We start from the raw sequence: 17391 nt of genomic DNA, 5'->3' as shown, positions 1-17391 counted from the left end.
TAATCCTCTAGTGCTACATATACCAAGAGAGGGCCTCCTTCTGTAAAGCTGCATTTCAGGCCTCTCACACATCCTGGGCTTTAAATACTTACTGTGAAATGGTTTTTGGACTCTGAGCATAATTATAATGTTTACAGTGGCTGCCAGGCTGTGTAAACATGGAAAAATATAGTTTAAATATTAAACATTACAGTTCTTTGATCATGTAGAAGAACCAAGGTGGAGAAACTCCTTTGTAGTCTGTGCCCAGGTTGCCCATGAATTTTGTACTTCAGTCAGAAGACTGCAAAAGTCATTCATCCTCATCATGCCCAGTTCCAGCTGAAGCATCCTTTGGGGAAAAGTCTAGCTTCAGCAACAGCCCTGGCAGCAGAAAGTCTAGGTTCTTCTTTGCATTCTCTTCATCTGGTTTCACATTCTCTGGTCAGTATTTGCCTATGAGCTGAGGCTGTGAGTGGAGCAGTCTGGTAGTCACTGGTTTTTCAGTAGCCTTTTTTAAAGTTGTTTTTCTTTATTCCTAATTCATTCTCCTCCAGGCTTTCATCACCTAGGGTCTTCTTCACAGCTCCTGATCTGCCACCTATGGATAAAGCATCGATTTACTGGATAAATGTCAAATAGGAGATTATAATCTGAACAGCTCAAGTAGGTATCTTACACTCTTTGAGGAGAGTTAAAAAGACTGTTGCTTTATTGAGAAGCCCTCATAAAATCTGACACTAATTTAGGATAATTAGTTAGGAATCCAAAACATTCTTTCATATCAACACCCAGATTTTCTCCTATTAAGCATTTGACAGAGTGTGCAACCAACTTTTGGGAAATATTACTTGTTTGAAACAGTTGCCTGTTCGGAAGGGCAAAGTGGTGAAATGTTTGCTACCAACAGCTAAGATTATGTCTCTATGTAATCGTTAAGTCAGATTGAAGCATGACTAAATCTGTAAGGGTCAAGCATTGATTTATTGTAGATAAATGTCAAAGAGGAGATTACAATCTGAAGAGTTCAAATATGTATCTTGGACCCATTCAGGTTCTCTAACTAGCTTTAATTACTGATATGGATCAATTCAGACTATGACTGCCATTTTGGCCAGTATGGGAATTCCATTCATTCATTCATTCAACCAGGATATGTTGAGCACTACTGTGCAACAGAAGGGACTACAAGAGTAGTGTAAGACTTATTCACCACTCTTCAGAAGCTTACTACTGATTGGGGAAACTGTGATTTCATCATCTCTTGGTATAGAAAATCCGCTAGTACAGATCTCATCTGTAACTTACTATGTTAGAGAGTTTCTGGGGACAATAACAGGTTAAATAACTTTGTGTTCGTCCTTCGTTGCCAAAGAAGACCATGCTATCAGAGAAATGATGACATGATTTGCACTTGACTTTGTTTTGAGTGAAGGAGGGCTGTGCAGGTCACCAGCTTACTTCTCCTCCAGAGCCATCCGAATCCAGTGACCTGATATTCTTCAGGATGACTGGAGATGGCCCAGGATGCACTGGGAGATCTTGGGCCCTTTAGGCCAAGTTCTTTGCGGGTACTCACTTAGAGTGAGGCAACATCCATTCATTGAATAGGCCTTTTAAGAAGTAGCCAGGGCATGGCCCCTTTAATGAGGTCAATAAAAACAAAGACATCAGGTTGGGTGGGAAACAGCAACAGTTACGACTGATAATCACTCTAAAGCTAGCGGGGGTCCAGGAGCCCTTGTCAGGGGCCCCTTGGAGTCCCAGTTTCAGAGTGTAGTAGGTTTAAGGTTTTAGGAGAGGACAGGGGACAGGACAGGGGAAGGAAAAGGGAAAGGGAAGGGAGGAGAGGGGAGGGGAGGAAAAGGGAAAGGAGGCAGTAAAACCCAGGTCAACTGGGCAACTTTTGGCCATCCAAATTTACCTTCCTTTGGAGAGGAGAAGGAAGGGGAGGGAGAGGCAGGCAGGAGAGAAGAAGGTGAGGAACCCAGCTAGTATTCAGCCAGCTGCAACTACGCACAGGATTGTGTTTGTCCTTCATTGCTGAAGAAGACCATGCCATCAGAGAAATGATGACATGACTTTCACTTTTTTTTTTTTTTTTATTAAATTTATTTATTTAACTTTTAACATTCATTTTCACAAAATTTTGGGTTACAAATTTTCTCCCCTTTTGTCCCCTCCCCCCCCAAACACCAAGCATTCTAATTGCCCCTATGACCAATCTGCTCTCTCTTCTATCATCCCTCTCTGCCCTTGTCTCCATCTTCTCTTTTGTCCTGTAGGGGCAGATAGCTTTCTATACCCCTTTACCTGTTTTTCTTATTTCCTAGTGGCAAGAACATTACTCGACAGTTGATCCTAACACTTTGAGTTCCAACTTCTCTTCCTCCCTCCTTCCCCACCCCTTCCCTTTGGAAGGCAAGCAATTCAATATAGGCCTTATTTGTGTAGTTTTGCAAATGACTTCCATAATAGTTGTGTTGTATAGGACTAACTATATTTCCCTCCATCCTATCCTGTCCCCCATTACTTCTATTCTCTTTTGATCCTATCCCTCCCCATGAGTGTCGACCTCGAATTGCACTCTCCTCCTCATGCCCTCCCTTCTATCATCCCCCCCACCCTGCTTGTCCCCTTAACCCCCACTTTCCTGTATTGTGAGATAGGTTTTCCTACCAAAATGAGTGTGCACTTTATTCTTTTCTTTAGTGGAATGTGATGAGAGTAGACTTCATGTTTTTCTCTCACCTCCCCTCTTTATCCCTCCACTAATGAGTCTTTTGATTGCCTCTTTTATGAGAGATAATTTGCCCCATTCAATTTCTCCCTTTCTCTTCCCAATATATTTCTCTCTCACTGCTTGATTTCATTTTGTTTTAAAGATACGATCCCATCCTATTCCATTCACTCTGTGCACTCTGTCTCTATGTATGTGAGTGTGTGTGCATGTGTAATCCCACCCAGTACCCAGATACTGAAATGTTTCAAGAGTTACAAATATTGTCTTTCCATGTAGGAATGTAAACAGTTCAGCTTTAGTAAGTCCCTTATGACTTCACTTTGCTGTTCACCTTTTCATGGTTCTCTTCATTCTTGTGTTTGAAAGTCAAATTTTCTTTTCAGCTCTGGTCTTTTCATCAAGAATACTTGAAAATCCTCGATTTCATTGAAAGACCATTTTTTCCCCTGAAGTATTATAGTCAGTTTTGCTGGGTAGGTGATTCTTGGTTTTAGTCCTAGTTCCTTTGACTTCTGGAATATACTGTTCCATGCCCTTCGATCCCTTAATGTAGAGGCTGCTAGATCTTGTGTTATCCTGATTGTATTTCCACAATACTTGAATTGTTTCTTTCTAGCTGCCTGCAGTATTTTCTCCTTGACCTGGGAACTCTGGAATTTGGCCACAATGTTCCTAGGAGTTTCTCTTTTTGGATCTCTTTCAGGTGGTGTTCTGTGGATTCCTTGAATATTTATTTTGCCCTCTGGTTCTAGAATCTCAGGGCAGTTTTCCTTGATAATTTCATGAAAGATGGTGTCTAGGCTCTTCTTTTGATCATGGCTTTCAGGTAGTCCCATAATTTTTAAATTGTCTCTCCTGGATCTATTTTCCAGGTCTGTTGTTTTTCCAATGAGATATTTCACATTATCTTCCATTTTTCCATTCTTCTCTCTTTGTTCTGTGATTTCTTGGTTTTGCGTAAAGTCATTAGCCTCCATCTGTGCCATTCTAATTTTGAAAGAACTATTTTCTTCAGTGAGCTTTTGAATCTCCTTTTCCATCTGGCTAATTCTGCTTTTGAAAGCATTCTTCTCCTCATTAGCTTTTTGAACCTCTTTTGCCAATTGAGTTAGGCTAGTTTTCAAGGTGTTAATTTCTTCAACATTTTTTTGGGTCTCCCTTAGCAGGGAGCTGATCTGCTGTTCATGCTTTGACTTCATGTCTCTCATTTCTCTTCCCAGCTTTTTCTCCACCTCTCTAACTTGATTTTCAAAATTCTTTTTGAGCTCTTCCATGGCCTGAGCCCATTGGGTGGGCTGGGACACAGAAGCCTTGATTTCTGTGTCTTTGCCTGATGGTAAGCATTGTTCTTCCTCATCAGAAAGGAAGGGAGGAAATGCCTGTTCGCCAAGAAAGTAACCTTCTATAGTCTTATTTCTTTTCCCTTTTCTGGGCATTTTCCCAGCCAGTGACTTGACCTCTGAATATTTTCCTCACACCCACCTCACCTCCTGATCCTCCCAGCCCGTGTTTGTGGTCTGAGATTCAAATGCTGCTTCCAGCCTCAGGGCTTTTGGCGGGGGCAGGGCTGCTATTCAGTATGAGATTATAATCTGGTGCTGAGATCGGGGCAGGGCCACCTCTCAGGCTCAGTTCCCTCAGGGGGTTTATGCACAGACCTTCCGCAATGGATTCAGGCTCCCGCCCGCTTGGGGAGCCCCTGTCTGCAGCCGCCTCTCAGCTTCTACCTCCCGGGGGGGGCCTGAATTATGGGGGCACCCCACTCCCCTCTCGACCCGCCAAAGAGACTCTCTCACCCACCCCTGTCACCTGTGGGTGGAGGGACTTGTGCGGCCGCTGGAGATCCCGTCCCTGAAGCCTGCTCGGATCTGTTTCTCTCGGTGCCGCAGCTGTGGCCGCAGCAGGTCTGGGCTGGGTTTTGTGTCTGCAGCGCGACGGACCTTTTGTGAGAGGTTTGCAGATCCCTCTGTGGGTGGAGGGACCCGCGTGGCCGCTGGAGATCCTGTCTGTGAAGCCTGCTCGGATCTTTTCCTCTCGGTGCCGCGGCCGCGGCAGGGCTGCACTCAGCTCCCAGTCCTGGCGCCTAGTCCGCGGCGCGAAGGACCCCCCGCGAGAGGTTTGCAGGTCTCTCTGGAACAGAAATCTCCCACGCTCCAATGTTCCGTGGCCTCTGGGTGCGGAATTCGCCGTGAGTTACTTCCCTGTAGCCATTCTATGGGTTGTGGGTTCAGAGCTATGTGTATGTGCGTCTTTCTACTCCGCCATCTTGGCTCCGCCCCCATGACTTTCACTTTTAACATGACTTGTTAAATAACTTGCCCTTTAGTCAAAAGGTTGGTGTGTGTTAAAGGCAGAACTGGAGCACAATGCACTTGCTGTCTGTCTGTCTGTCTCTTTTTCTCACCCCTCCCAGCTAAGCAACAACGCGAGGTAGCATGTGATTGATTGCCCAAAGTCACAGGTAGAGACAATGAATATTAAAGGAATTTCAAAAAGGAAAAGATCAATGGAACGATTAGGGAAGAATGTGTGGAAGAAATATGAATTAAGCTACATCAAAGGATAGGCAGGATTTAGATTAATGACAAAAGTGCCCTGGAAAAGGTTGTTGTTGTTGGAGGCAGGAGAAGGTAAACTTGGAGAGGTAAGATGGAACAAGACTAGCAGCCTTGAATATGGGGTGAAGGTTTGAATTTTGTACCGTAGGTAATGGGGAGTCACTGAAGGTTTTTGAGCAGGAAGTAACATGATAAAATTAGTGTTTTACAAAGATTACTCTGGTGATTGTATGTAAGATGTCTTGGAGGGAGGCAAGATTAGAAGCAGGGGGACTCATGAAGAGACTATCAATGGTACTCCAGGCATTAAGGGATGAAGGACTGGACTTGAATGAGGTCAATAGAAACAGGAAGGAAAGAATAGGTTCAAAAGACAATTCCAAGGAAAAAATCAACAGAGCTTAATAACTATATATCGATGATGTATGAAAGAAAGGATAAGAACTAGACTTGTATGTGGTATATGGAACTTTCAATGAGGAAACCTCCTGCCAATACAGGTAAGCAGCTTCTCAGCAACTTATTCTCTTAGCAACTTAAGGGAGTTGCTAAAATACTGAGAGAATAATTCAGTTAATAAACAGGTATTAAGTGCCTACTTTGTGCTAGGTAGTGTGTAAAGTGCTGTGAATACAGACATGAGAAGGAAAGACAGCCTTTACCTGCAAGGAGCTTACAATCTAATCAGAGTAGACAGACCATAAGACAATTCAGAAAAGGAAGCAGAAAAGAGAGGAAGGGGAAAGGAGGCACCAGTTACATACCACTGGTGTGAGGGAGTGCAGCCAGGAGTGTCTGGCCTGGGCATCCTCCTTAATTGGAATTTTTGTGAGGAACTCTGCTCCTCTCTTCGATCACAGGGTCTCCAAGGTACTCCAAGGGCAGAGGATATTGAGGAAATGTGAGTTTCTAGGGTTTACGTAAGCTTGCAGGATGAAGAGATTCCCAGGGGCATATAGGAGAAGTCCAAAGAATTGTGTATAAATATGTATGTTGGAGGTGGGGAGAGAATGGAATGAAGACGTTACTTACCTAGGGGCAAAGAGTATGTGTCAGAGGCAAGGCTTGACCCAGGTCTTCCTAATCATTCTGCCACGCTACCCTACCTCTCAGAAGTCAAGGAGAGAAATGAGATCAGAGTGAGAGAAACCGGTCAAAAAAGGAGCTTTGGGAGGATGCCATTAATGCCTTTAAAAAAGAAAGGGAGACTAGGAGGGGGGTCTTGATATTGTGTGGAGGGTGAGTGCAGTTTGAATACATTAAGTTAGAGGTGATGGCATGATATTAAGGTAGAAACTTCCAATAGATGGTTGATTGTGGGAATGACTATAGTGATAGATCTGGAATTATCCACCAAAGGGTTATATACTCAAAGCCATGAGACATAATAATTGTGCCAAGAGAAAAAATGTGTACAGAAGGGAAAGAGCAGAGGACTATCGAGTGAGTGGGAAGAAGATGAGTCGTCCAAAGAGGAATAAAGGAAGAAGCAGAGAATTCAGAGGTGAATCAAGAAAGAACAGTGTTACCAAAGCCAAAAAGAGAATTTGAAGAAGGAGAAAAGAAAGGATGCCTGACTTGACAAGACAAAGAGCATTGGAGATGTTGTGGAAATCAGTTTTAGTATAAGTGATGACTTAGAATTCACAACTTGCAGAATTAAGTGGGGAGTGGTTGGTGAGGAAAAGGAGATTATCAAGTTAAATGGGTTCAGGCCAAAGTCAGAACTGTTTGAAAGGTGGGGGAAATGTGGATAGTCTAGATTTTCTTACACTTTTGTTTATCTGAAGGGTTATAGTTATTCAAACGATGCCAGGAGGCAGCAGTGGGGCACAGAGGACTAAGGAATACAGCCTGTGTTCAAAAGCAATTTCACAGAGGTCAACATGTGTACATGTCAGAGACAGAAAGGACATAAAATGCTTCTTATTCCATTGTCAGATAACTAATCTAATTCTTAAATCACTAAGTTGTACTGTGATTTTATTGAGACAATATGGTACAACGTCAAAAGTCCTGACTTGGGAGTTAGGGGAATCCGTGTTCAAAGCCTGCTTCTCACATTTACTGCCTGTGTGACCTTGAACTAGTTACCTAACTTCTGTGAACTTGTTTCTTCAGTTAGAAAATGAGGGGCTTGGCTTAGATGACGTCTAAAGTTTTCAGCTGTAAGATCCTCTCCTAAAGAGAGAATGGTAACAAAACCTAATAGCTTCTTTCATCTTCAGGGTCTTACTTAGCGTATCATATTTTGGAAAAGATTCCAAATACAATTAGATTTTGAAAAGAAGCTAGCAGTCAGGTATCTATCAATACTTTGTCAACAAACATCTGGATGTTGGATGTTATGAGGTCATAACATCCAGATAAACTGACTGCATTCCCGCCCCCACCCCCACTTCCCAATTTTTCTTCTGGCTGTTCTATCCTTTAGGAGACAGAGCCCCAGTCTTTTGACTTTGCCCTGGTGTGAAATTGTTAACTACCAATTTCAGGAGTGTGTGAAAAAGTTTATTGTCACATGTGAAAACTAATTAATGCCTGTAAAGTCCTGTGAGATCCTTAGATGAAAGGAGCTATTTAACTGCACAGTATTATTATCTGCAGAAGAGGAGAACAGACATAACAAGCCAGATTCTCCCAGAGCAGAAAGGTTGCCTCAGGAGTCAGTGGGGCATTTGGAAGCTACATGAACTCCCTCAGGTGAAAACATTTTCTAGATGTTACTTTGGAGGCCTAAAAAAATTGAAGGCAGCTTTCTGGACAATCTTAACTTGCCGCCTTAGACACTTGACAATCTTACATGATAAAATGTCAGTACATTTTTTTTTTCTAAAGGCATAATGATTTACAGGCACAGGTGATTAAATTGATCCAGTATCAGTGCTCAGGGCTGTGTCTCAAATAGAAAACAAAATACATATTTTATATATGTGTGTGTGTGTGTATGTGTATGGATATATATACATACATATATATATACACATACATACATACATACATATAAAAGGAGATATCACCTTAGGATCATGTAAGTACCAACATCCTGCATGGTATTCAGATATAAAAGTGCTAGTGAGTAAAGGATCATAAATTTAGAACAAGATGGAACCCTGGAGGCTATGGCATCCATAACCTCATTTTACAGATGACAAAACCAAAGCACAGAGAAGTCAATAGATTTGCTTAGGGAGTCACCTAGCTATTAAGTATCTGAAGTGGAAATTAAACTTAGGTAAGTCTTCCTGACTACAAGTCCAGGGCCCTATGCCCCCCTTACCATGTTGGGCATGGATCCTAGCAGATGTGAGATCACTGAGGATGAACTTGTTCCACTTTTACCTTTATATCCCCATGACAGTCCCTGACACATATTTATTTATAAATTATTTTGTTGCTGTTCAATTGTATCTGAATTTTCATGATTGCCCTTGAGGTTTTCTTGGCAAAGATACTGGAGTGGTTTGCCATTTCCTACTCCTGCTCATTTTACAGATGAGGAAACTGAGGCAAACAGGGTTAAGTGACTTGCCTAGGGTCACACAGCTAGTTATGTGTAGGAGGCTGAATTTGAACTCAGGAAGATGAGTCTTTCCACTCCAGGCCTGGTGCACTATCCATTATACCACCTAGCTATCCTGCCTGGCACATAGTAGGCCCTTAAAAATGTGTGTTTTATTTCCCATTTCTGATGCCCATATCTTTGTAGACAGTTGTTTGCATTTTTTGTCCCCCATTAGACTGTGTGCTCCTTCAGAACAGGGGCTGTTTTGTGCTTTTCCTTGTATCTCCGACTTAGCAGAGCCTGGTCCATAGTATTTGTCTAATAAATACTTGTTGATTTGACTGGATGATTCGAATCGGAAGGAAATTAAAGACCTCTCTTTTTTTATGATTTAAAAATATTTTAATTTAGTTTTAGGGAGAGTCTTCCTGTGGCAGAATTTGATATAGCCTCTTGTTTAGGTTTTCAGTGTGCACATAAGCAGTTAAATGGATGTGGATTAGAACACGGTGCTTGGGAGGCCCTATGTTAAACAGCCAATTCTGTGTGCTCTTTTCCACAGCCCCAGACTTGGCTTCCTACTCTGCTCAGCCTCAGAGAACCCTGGCTTCCTTTGCAGCACAACGCAGGGACCGCCTCCTACAGGAAGCCTTTCTGATTCCTCCAGTAGTCGGTGCTCTTGGACTCTTTCAATGATTTTTTTTATTTCTTTATATTTACTGCCCTTAGTGTAACAGAAACTCCTTGAGGGTAGGAAGTCTTTCATTTTTGCTTTGTATCCCCAGGGCCTGGCACAGTTTATGGCACCAAGTTGGTGCTTAATACAATTTTGTTGGATTATATTCAATCGCTCCCTCATAGGTCTGTGAACTGTGGCACACCATGTGCCGTTGACTGTTCAGGGGATGGAGCAAGATCGTCACTCCCAGGAAAACTCAATAGAGCAGCATCCTTTTCCCATGGGAAATTCAACTGAATTCAACAATCATTTATTAAGTGCTTATTATATGTCAGGCATTGTGCCAGGTGCTGAACACACAAAGAAAAAAATACCTCCTGCCCTCAAGAAGCTTATATTCTAGCTGGGGAGGAAACAACACAGTATGTGGCTTAACACAGACCTCTTGTCTACACTATAAAAGAAAATCGATGTCTTCAACCACACCTGGAGAAAAAAGACAATGACAAATTAAAAAAAAAAAAAAGATAACACACTCTGAAAACAGTCCTGCACTCTTTTCCCCCACAGGAGGAACTGTGACTTCACAGAGACATGTCTTGGTACAAGAGGTGCCAGGGCAAAGGAAAACAGATCCTTGGGTAGTGCTTTGCTCAAGAGAAAAGTCAGCAGCAGGTCTGGAGAGCCTGTGGGCCCCAGATTATCTAGGGCACGATCTTTGATACCATACAGAGAGGCATCCTGAGTTACACATATTGACTGCATGACCCTAGACAAGTCACTTAACTTCTCATAGTTCTCAAGGCAATTCTCTAAGACTCTATGAGTTGCAGGGAAGGTGCTACCTGCATTAATAGTAGAGGGAGTTTCCTTAGCAGGAAGTTCCCTCTTGCAGTGAAATCCCTCTCTCTCCATGCCTACACAAAATATATGTTAAGGAAAAGTCTATGGCTATTTCAGTGCCACACTACTAGGAGTGTGTTTCCAGTGGGTGGCTTGCTCATTCTCCTCTTTCCTCAGCTGGTGAAGGAATTGTAAGTGGTTTCCTGGCACAAAAGTGAGAATCAGTCCTATTCTTCAAGTTGCAAATTCCCTTAATCTCACCTAGAATTCATAGTAGTAACAAAAAGAATGTGTATGCCCACAGTAAGAATCTGCACACATGAAATATATGCTTCAATGGTTCGCATAGTAAATCTCCACTGTACAAATCTGAAAGCTGGTTCTAACAATTGGACAATAAAACATCAAATGGTAGGGTTACATTCTCTCAGTAGGCATGGGAAACATGCTTTATCTTAGACTCTTGGACAGTCATTTATGACTAGAGGAAGTGACAGAAGAAGGAACAATCCAAGAATACAAGTTTCAAGGCCGTGGAGAATTTTTTCTTCTCTAAACACAATAAAGCTGCACATTTGCCAAGCCACAGGCAGAGGCTGTGAAATTCCACAGAACCAGACTTCATTTTAGCCGTGGCCCTCCCCTAGGAATCTGACAGATTTTCACAACCTGCATTTGTCTTTAGGTAGTACAGAGAACCAGCATCACGAGGAAGGGCTTAAAATGCATTTTCAAAGCAAGAGTACAGAGAAAATCACACCTCTCATGCCCAATTTTTAAAGCATGACGCAATGAAGGCAAATGCAAAGTCCCAAGGAAAATCATTTTGTGAGATCAGCCAGCCACTTATCTATTTTCACATAAAAAATCCACTGAATTTTTCATTAATATTACAACTATTTTAATGACTTTCCATAACAAAAATTCAGGCAAATTATCAAAAAAAGAAAAAAAGAAAACTGATGGAAAAAAGCATGAGGAAGGAAACCAGAAAAATAAGTTTGTTTTCAGGCATAAAACACTTTTCATATGATTTGCTTTAAAATATATAGAAACAAAAGAAACAAACCTCCCTCAAACTTAGCTTAGTCTCCAATCAGTTCTTTGCATTCAATCAGTCAATATTTGGACTTAGCTAAACTCAGTGTTCTTTTCTCTATACCATTCCGTGAGTAAGGACTGGGTTCTAGTCCAATTCTGCCATTAACCAGTCATGTGATTGTCAGCAAAGTCCTTTGTCTCCCTCTGCTTCTGCATCCTCATCTATAAAATGGAGTTGTATTAGATGAGCTCTAAGAACTGTCTTCTCTGATGCACGTTTGCTGTATGCATCACATAAGAAAGTCCAGCAGGGACTGTGTTTGTCAGATGTGTTCACTGGGAGCTAAATGCTTCTTTTAAGAACTCAGCAGTGATGAAGGGTGCTGGTGACTGATGCTCCCTGATGATGGAAAAGGCCCAGAGCCTTTATTGGAAGCTTTTTCTCACACTGCCTGCATGAATGCGTTATATGAAAGCAGTTTGATTTGTAGTCCTGATCGGGCAAATTTACACAGAAGCCTGAAGTAAAGCAGTCCAGGGTGTATTTGTGTGTGATTTCTCCACTGTTTTCTCAATCAGCACACCTTAACTTGGTTCTGTGAGAAGCAGCATCTACTTCTGAAATATTCAAGAGGTAGCTAAACCACACCAACTCAGACAATATTTTTAGATGCTCTATCAGTATGAAACATAGGTGAGACTCTAGAATGGGAATTCTTTGGAAGGAAAAAAAAATTACACCAATTTATACTTAAATATAATTGTGTGAAATTGATCAAACATATCTTTGAAAAGCATTTTCAAGTTTTTCTTCCACTGTAAGAAAGAAATTTTCTCAATTTTTAAATTAATCCCACTTTCATCTTTGTTTGGTTGGTTTTTTTTAAAAAAAATTAGTTATCCCTATTTCACCCAGGTTGGAAATTCAGTGGCTATTCATGGTCCAATCCCACTACTGATCAGCACATCTCTATTTCTGACCTAGGTTGGTTTGTCCTTCCTTGGGCACACTTCTGGCTCCCTGCTCCTTGAGTTTACTATATTGATGTCAGACAGTGAGGGAAGATAGCCTATCTGCTTTAGCTCTTATCTATCTCAAAATTCATGAGTGCAAGTAATCCACTAGCCTTAGCCTCCCTAGGAGCAGAATGTATATGGGTATTTGTCACCATGTCTGGCACTATCTTCATGTTCATCATTCTTGTTGCAATCAATCAAAGAACATTCATTAAGTACCTACTATGTGCTGGACACTGTACTAAGCTCTGGGAACACAGAGACAAAAATGAAATTGTTTCTGCCTTTAAGGACTTTACATTCTAAAGGGGGAGACGGCACATATATACATATACACACACACAGACAAATGTGTGTATATGTAAATATGTATGTGTGTATGTCATATATGTATACATATAACACATACACAAGACATATACAAAGTAGATACCTGGCAACTCTGGAGGGGATATTTTTCTGAATTTTTCTTTCCCACAAGATGACAGTGCCCCATTACTACCATCCACAATGGAAAAAGAAAGATTGTGTGTTATATATAAATTTTATACAAGCCAGGTTTGGAGGTAGAGAAGTGCAGACTATAAACAGATGAATCCAAAGCTTTGATGGATTGGAATCTTTGATGACAGTCACTTCCTTTACCCCTGATAGAAATGGGTGAATTCCCCCTACAACAGATATGACCCCTCCACTCTTTAACAAAGAACTACTGTTTCTACTTCTAAAAGGATTCTATGAGTAAGAAACCTGAAAAGTATAGGCACAGACATTGGTTAGGCATCTCCTGAAAGGCTCTGGGAACTTAAGGGACAAAACCAGAAATCCCAAGAGGGATGTCCCACCCCTACCTGAAAACTCTGCTAATTTCACAAAGAACACTAACAAACTGTTATCAGATCTGTGAGGCTTGCATATAACACACACTTCTGGTTGAGTCCTCTAAATTTACCAAAGGTATCCATTTGCTGGGGCTAAAATCAAACAAAGGGGTATAGATGGGGCAAGAGTCAAGTCCCTTCTCTCTGCTAAAGCAAAAGCTTGATCATGTTAATAAACTCCATTGGTTCCCTGGTACCTCCAGGATAAAATATAAAATCATCTGTTTGGTTTTTAAAGGGCTTCACAACTTGGACCCTTTCTATCTGTCTGGTGCTCCCTTCTACTCATGCTAAGATCTAGTTACACAGGTTCTACTCCACTCTATTTCTCAGCTCCATGCCATAGTGTTGTAAGGGTCAAATGAGGTAATGGATGTAAAGATCTTTGAAACCTAAAGCTCTCATCATCAGTCATCATCATCATCAGTCATCATCATCATCATCACCATCATCATCATCATCAGTCTAAAGTCACTAGACCTCTTCCAGTCTGGTGAGGACTTAATTCCCTGAGCCTGCTACTGCACTCCAGCTAAGCTCAAACAACGTTTATAGAGTAAACAGGAGTGTGCAGATAAAAGTTTAACAACCAAGCTCTTCCCTGCCATATGCATACATTTTAAAATTTGATCTGCACTATCAACACTTTCTTAAGTCCAGCTAGTCAACAAAACAATAAACGAAGCCCTGATTTGTAGTGATTGCCAGTTTCTGAGGGGTAAATGCTCACACTGAAGATATAATTAACAACTGGGTCTTGTAAGTTGGTCAGAGCTGGCTCTACCACACTCCTGGTTCCATGTCTTTGTGCTGGTTGATCCTCATACCTGGAGTAATCTCACTCCTCATCTCAGTTTTCTAGCTTTTTTGGCTGTCTTCAAGATTAGACTCAAATCTCACCTTTCCCTATCCTGTGCCTTCCCTCCGAGATTGCCTTCCATTTACCCTGTATATACTTTCTATGTTCATAATTATTTACATGTCTCCCCCATTAGAATGTGACTCCTTGATGGCAGAACCACTGTCTTTATTTGTGTCCCCAGAGCTTACCTGGCAGGAACAAAGTAAGTACTTCATGATTGGACTGACTACATAAACACAATTCCTACCCAAGGAATTTTTGCATTGCAATAGAGATAATGAGTCTGAATCTATATTTATTTTTTTAATCAACAAAGGATGAGAATTCTTTTTAAATGAATTTTTGATGGGGTGCTCTGAATGTATAACCAAACCTATACTGGCAGGGTCTACTGGCCCTCATCACAATCATTGCTGGAAGCTGTGGAGCCTCAGATTACATGAGGCCTTTCTTCCCTCCAACTTCGGATGTTCTGTGATTTTAGGCAAGCCACTTAACCTCCACAAGATTGAGTTTCCTCATTTCTGTAAAATGAGGGAGCTGATCTGGGATTCTGTGAATCAAACTACAAACCTGGTCACAGAGGAGAGGGTGGACAATGTCTTCCACTACAAAATTCCACTGTCACCTAGATTGGGGGCCCAATCCTGAGATGGTTAAGAGGGTCCAAAATTGGTTTAGTTCTTCCTGTGAAAAACTACCTGTGGGTTGCTACTCCTTTAAGGACACAAATAATCCATTTACTTTACTAAGAGAAACCACAGAATAGTGGATCCAAGCCCAGATTTAGATTCAGAAATCAATCAATCAGTCAACTAATCAGCAAGCATTTATGGATCAATTACTTTGCACCAGGGACCAATCTAAGCGTTATCGGATATAAGATAGAGCAAAAATAGTCCCTGCCTTTGGGGAGTATGTAGTCTAAGGAGGGGGACAACATTTATAAATCAGAACATACAAGATTTTTTTTTTAAATGTAGATTGAAGACCTGGGTTCAAATCTTGCCTCTGACACAGAGTAGCTCTGCTCATTGGTAGGCAGCAAATCACTTTTCCTCTTGGTGTTCCATGCAATTCACTAAGATTAAAAATTAGAGATGAATTGCTGATCTGATCTGGGGAAAGAGGAAAGAGAGGGGCAGTATATCAACATCTGGAGTTTTCCACCCACCAAGGAAATAGCAGGTGCTACCAATGAACATTTTAAAAACTCACTTTAGCTCACCACTGACCTTTCTCCATTTAAATTGGTTAGATGAAGATGAAAGGCTCCATATTCTGCTAGACTGATCCATTATCTCCTGACTCATACAGACCTAGAAAAGAACAAAGCAAAAGCTTATTAAATTTCTCATACACAAAATGCTAATTTAAAGAATGTTAAATAGTAAACTCATATCTACATGGACAAAGTGAAAAGGGGGGTTACACAATTACATGAGGAATTCAGAGCCACAGGGCCAAACCATCCAGATCATTCGAGTCAAAACAAACCTTTGCTTCACAATTTATTCATTTATTTGTCATTTTTTAAGCCCTCGCCTATACAAAGCACTATGTTGCTTTTAAGATCTCTACCCTTTCATAGTATCAGCCTGTTAACACAGTGTTATATCCTCCAACACAATACAGGAGAAAATAAGCTTATTGATGATAGGAATTGGGAAGGCTTTCCCAGTTTTCTTGGTAGGGTCTTGAGCCCAGGATATATGTCTTATCCATATCACAAAGGGATCTCTTGCCATTGACCTTTTTAACACAAAGACTACACATGATTATTCAGTGACAAACAACACAAGAGTAACTGAAATCTTTTTACAATTTTCATGATTCATTTGCTGTATAGTCATCTTGTGACTGCATGAGGTGATGTCAAAATTAATCATCACTTTTACAGTTTAAGATTCAAGTTTTTTTTCCATCCAGGGACATGATGATGATAACAAATAAGTGTTGTAAATGTATTAAATGTATAATATGTCACTCAAGAAGCCACAAGAAAAAAGAGCTGTGACCTAAATCAATTTATTGCTAATATGAATCAAAGTACCATAATGTCCTATATTGTAGTTTGCTTAAGTCTCTAGTCAGAGTTCTAAGAGAAATGGTGACTCAGAGAGTTGTTGGATGTTACGTTTGATAATTCTGAGACAACCAGCTGCTGAGTTTTAAAAGTGACAAGATATTTACATACTAGAGAGGTATGGACAATAAAACCTGAATAATTGCAGGACAAATAAAATTTAACTGATTATAGATAAAAGATAAGAATTTTATTATTGATCATAAACTAAGGTGGGGTTAGACCAGAGATGATCTAGAGTCTGAACCCAGAATAAAAGGAGAAGAGATGGGAAGAAAGAAGGAGAGAAGAGAGAGAGAGAGAGAGAGAGAGAGAGAGAGAGAGAGAGAGAGAGAGAGAGAGAGAGAGAGAGAGAAGACAGAATTGCATCATTTAAGTTTGAAGGTAGAAGTGATATTGAAATTGCTTCTGATGGATAAGTCTAGTTGAGCAGAGGAACAGCCTAGAAGCAGAGTATCAGAGAAGTCACTCAATATCAACAAGTTTGACTGGGATGTTGCACTGGTAGACATTAGTAAAGCACAAGGGAGAAAAACTAAGCTTAGAAATAGAAGCAAGTTAGTCAACACAGAAGCTACATTCATCAAGGAAATTTTATGGATAATTACTGAGTCAGAAAAGGGACAGCAAAGTTTACGATTTCAGAGTCATGAGCATGCAGGATTTCCTCATCAACTGTGACACCATGGCAGGTTTCTCTAGGTGCATGTACTCTTCCTTATGATACTGTATATGCTGACAAGACAGTATGACCTAGGTTTATGTGTCAATTGCGATGAAATTGTTATTATTCATGAATATGAAGACCTATTATATTATTATTTTGCTTTCCTCACTATTAGGTAAATGTTTATGTTTAAGATCCAAAAAGAATCATTATGGCTGGTTATATAACTAGAAATGCATTAATGGGGTTCTCAAGAGTTAGAATGTTGAATAAAGAGTTACGCTAGGACCTTGAAAAAAATTTGAGTGTAATAACATTGTGCTGATGATACTTCTCCAGAAACCTAGACCTGGGAGCACCAATACAGACAGGAGGGGGTAAGCAAGTTAACCCAGAGAGTAATTAGATGTTCACACAACCAAGTGAGAAGTGTAAGGACCTATATTCCGCCCCCCCCCCCCATAATAGGTGAAGCACATCCCAAAAACCTGCATCTATTTCACTCCTAAAAGCTTACTTTATAGAATTAC

At 40.8% G+C, this 17391-nt stretch overlaps 1 protein-coding gene across 2 annotated transcripts in view; it reads right to left on the bottom strand.

Annotated features, from left to right (window-relative positions):
- Positions 1-456: 456 nt before the first annotated feature.
- SCAF8 (SR-related CTD associated factor 8) overlaps positions 457-17391 on the bottom strand; it is a 284935-nt gene continuing 268000 nt past the window's right edge. Inside the window, exons 22-23 of one of the 2 annotated variants that reach the window (XR_011974667.1) lie at positions 15344-15427; positions 457-580 (exon numbers count right to left, since the gene is read on the bottom strand). The gene's annotated coding sequence lies outside the window, so the exon portion shown is untranslated. Of the gene's footprint in view, positions 581-15343; positions 15428-17391 lie in introns of those variants that run through there. The other variant, XM_072643756.1, reaches the window with a different exon arrangement.

This window comes from Notamacropus eugenii, chromosome 2 (genome assembly GCF_028372415.1).
Source record: "Notamacropus eugenii isolate mMacEug1 chromosome 2, mMacEug1.pri_v2, whole genome shotgun sequence".
In the NCBI taxonomy this organism is placed as follows: Eukaryota; Metazoa; Chordata; class Mammalia; order Diprotodontia; family Macropodidae; genus Notamacropus; species Notamacropus eugenii.
This window is presented reverse-complemented; position numbering and strand designations above follow the sequence as displayed.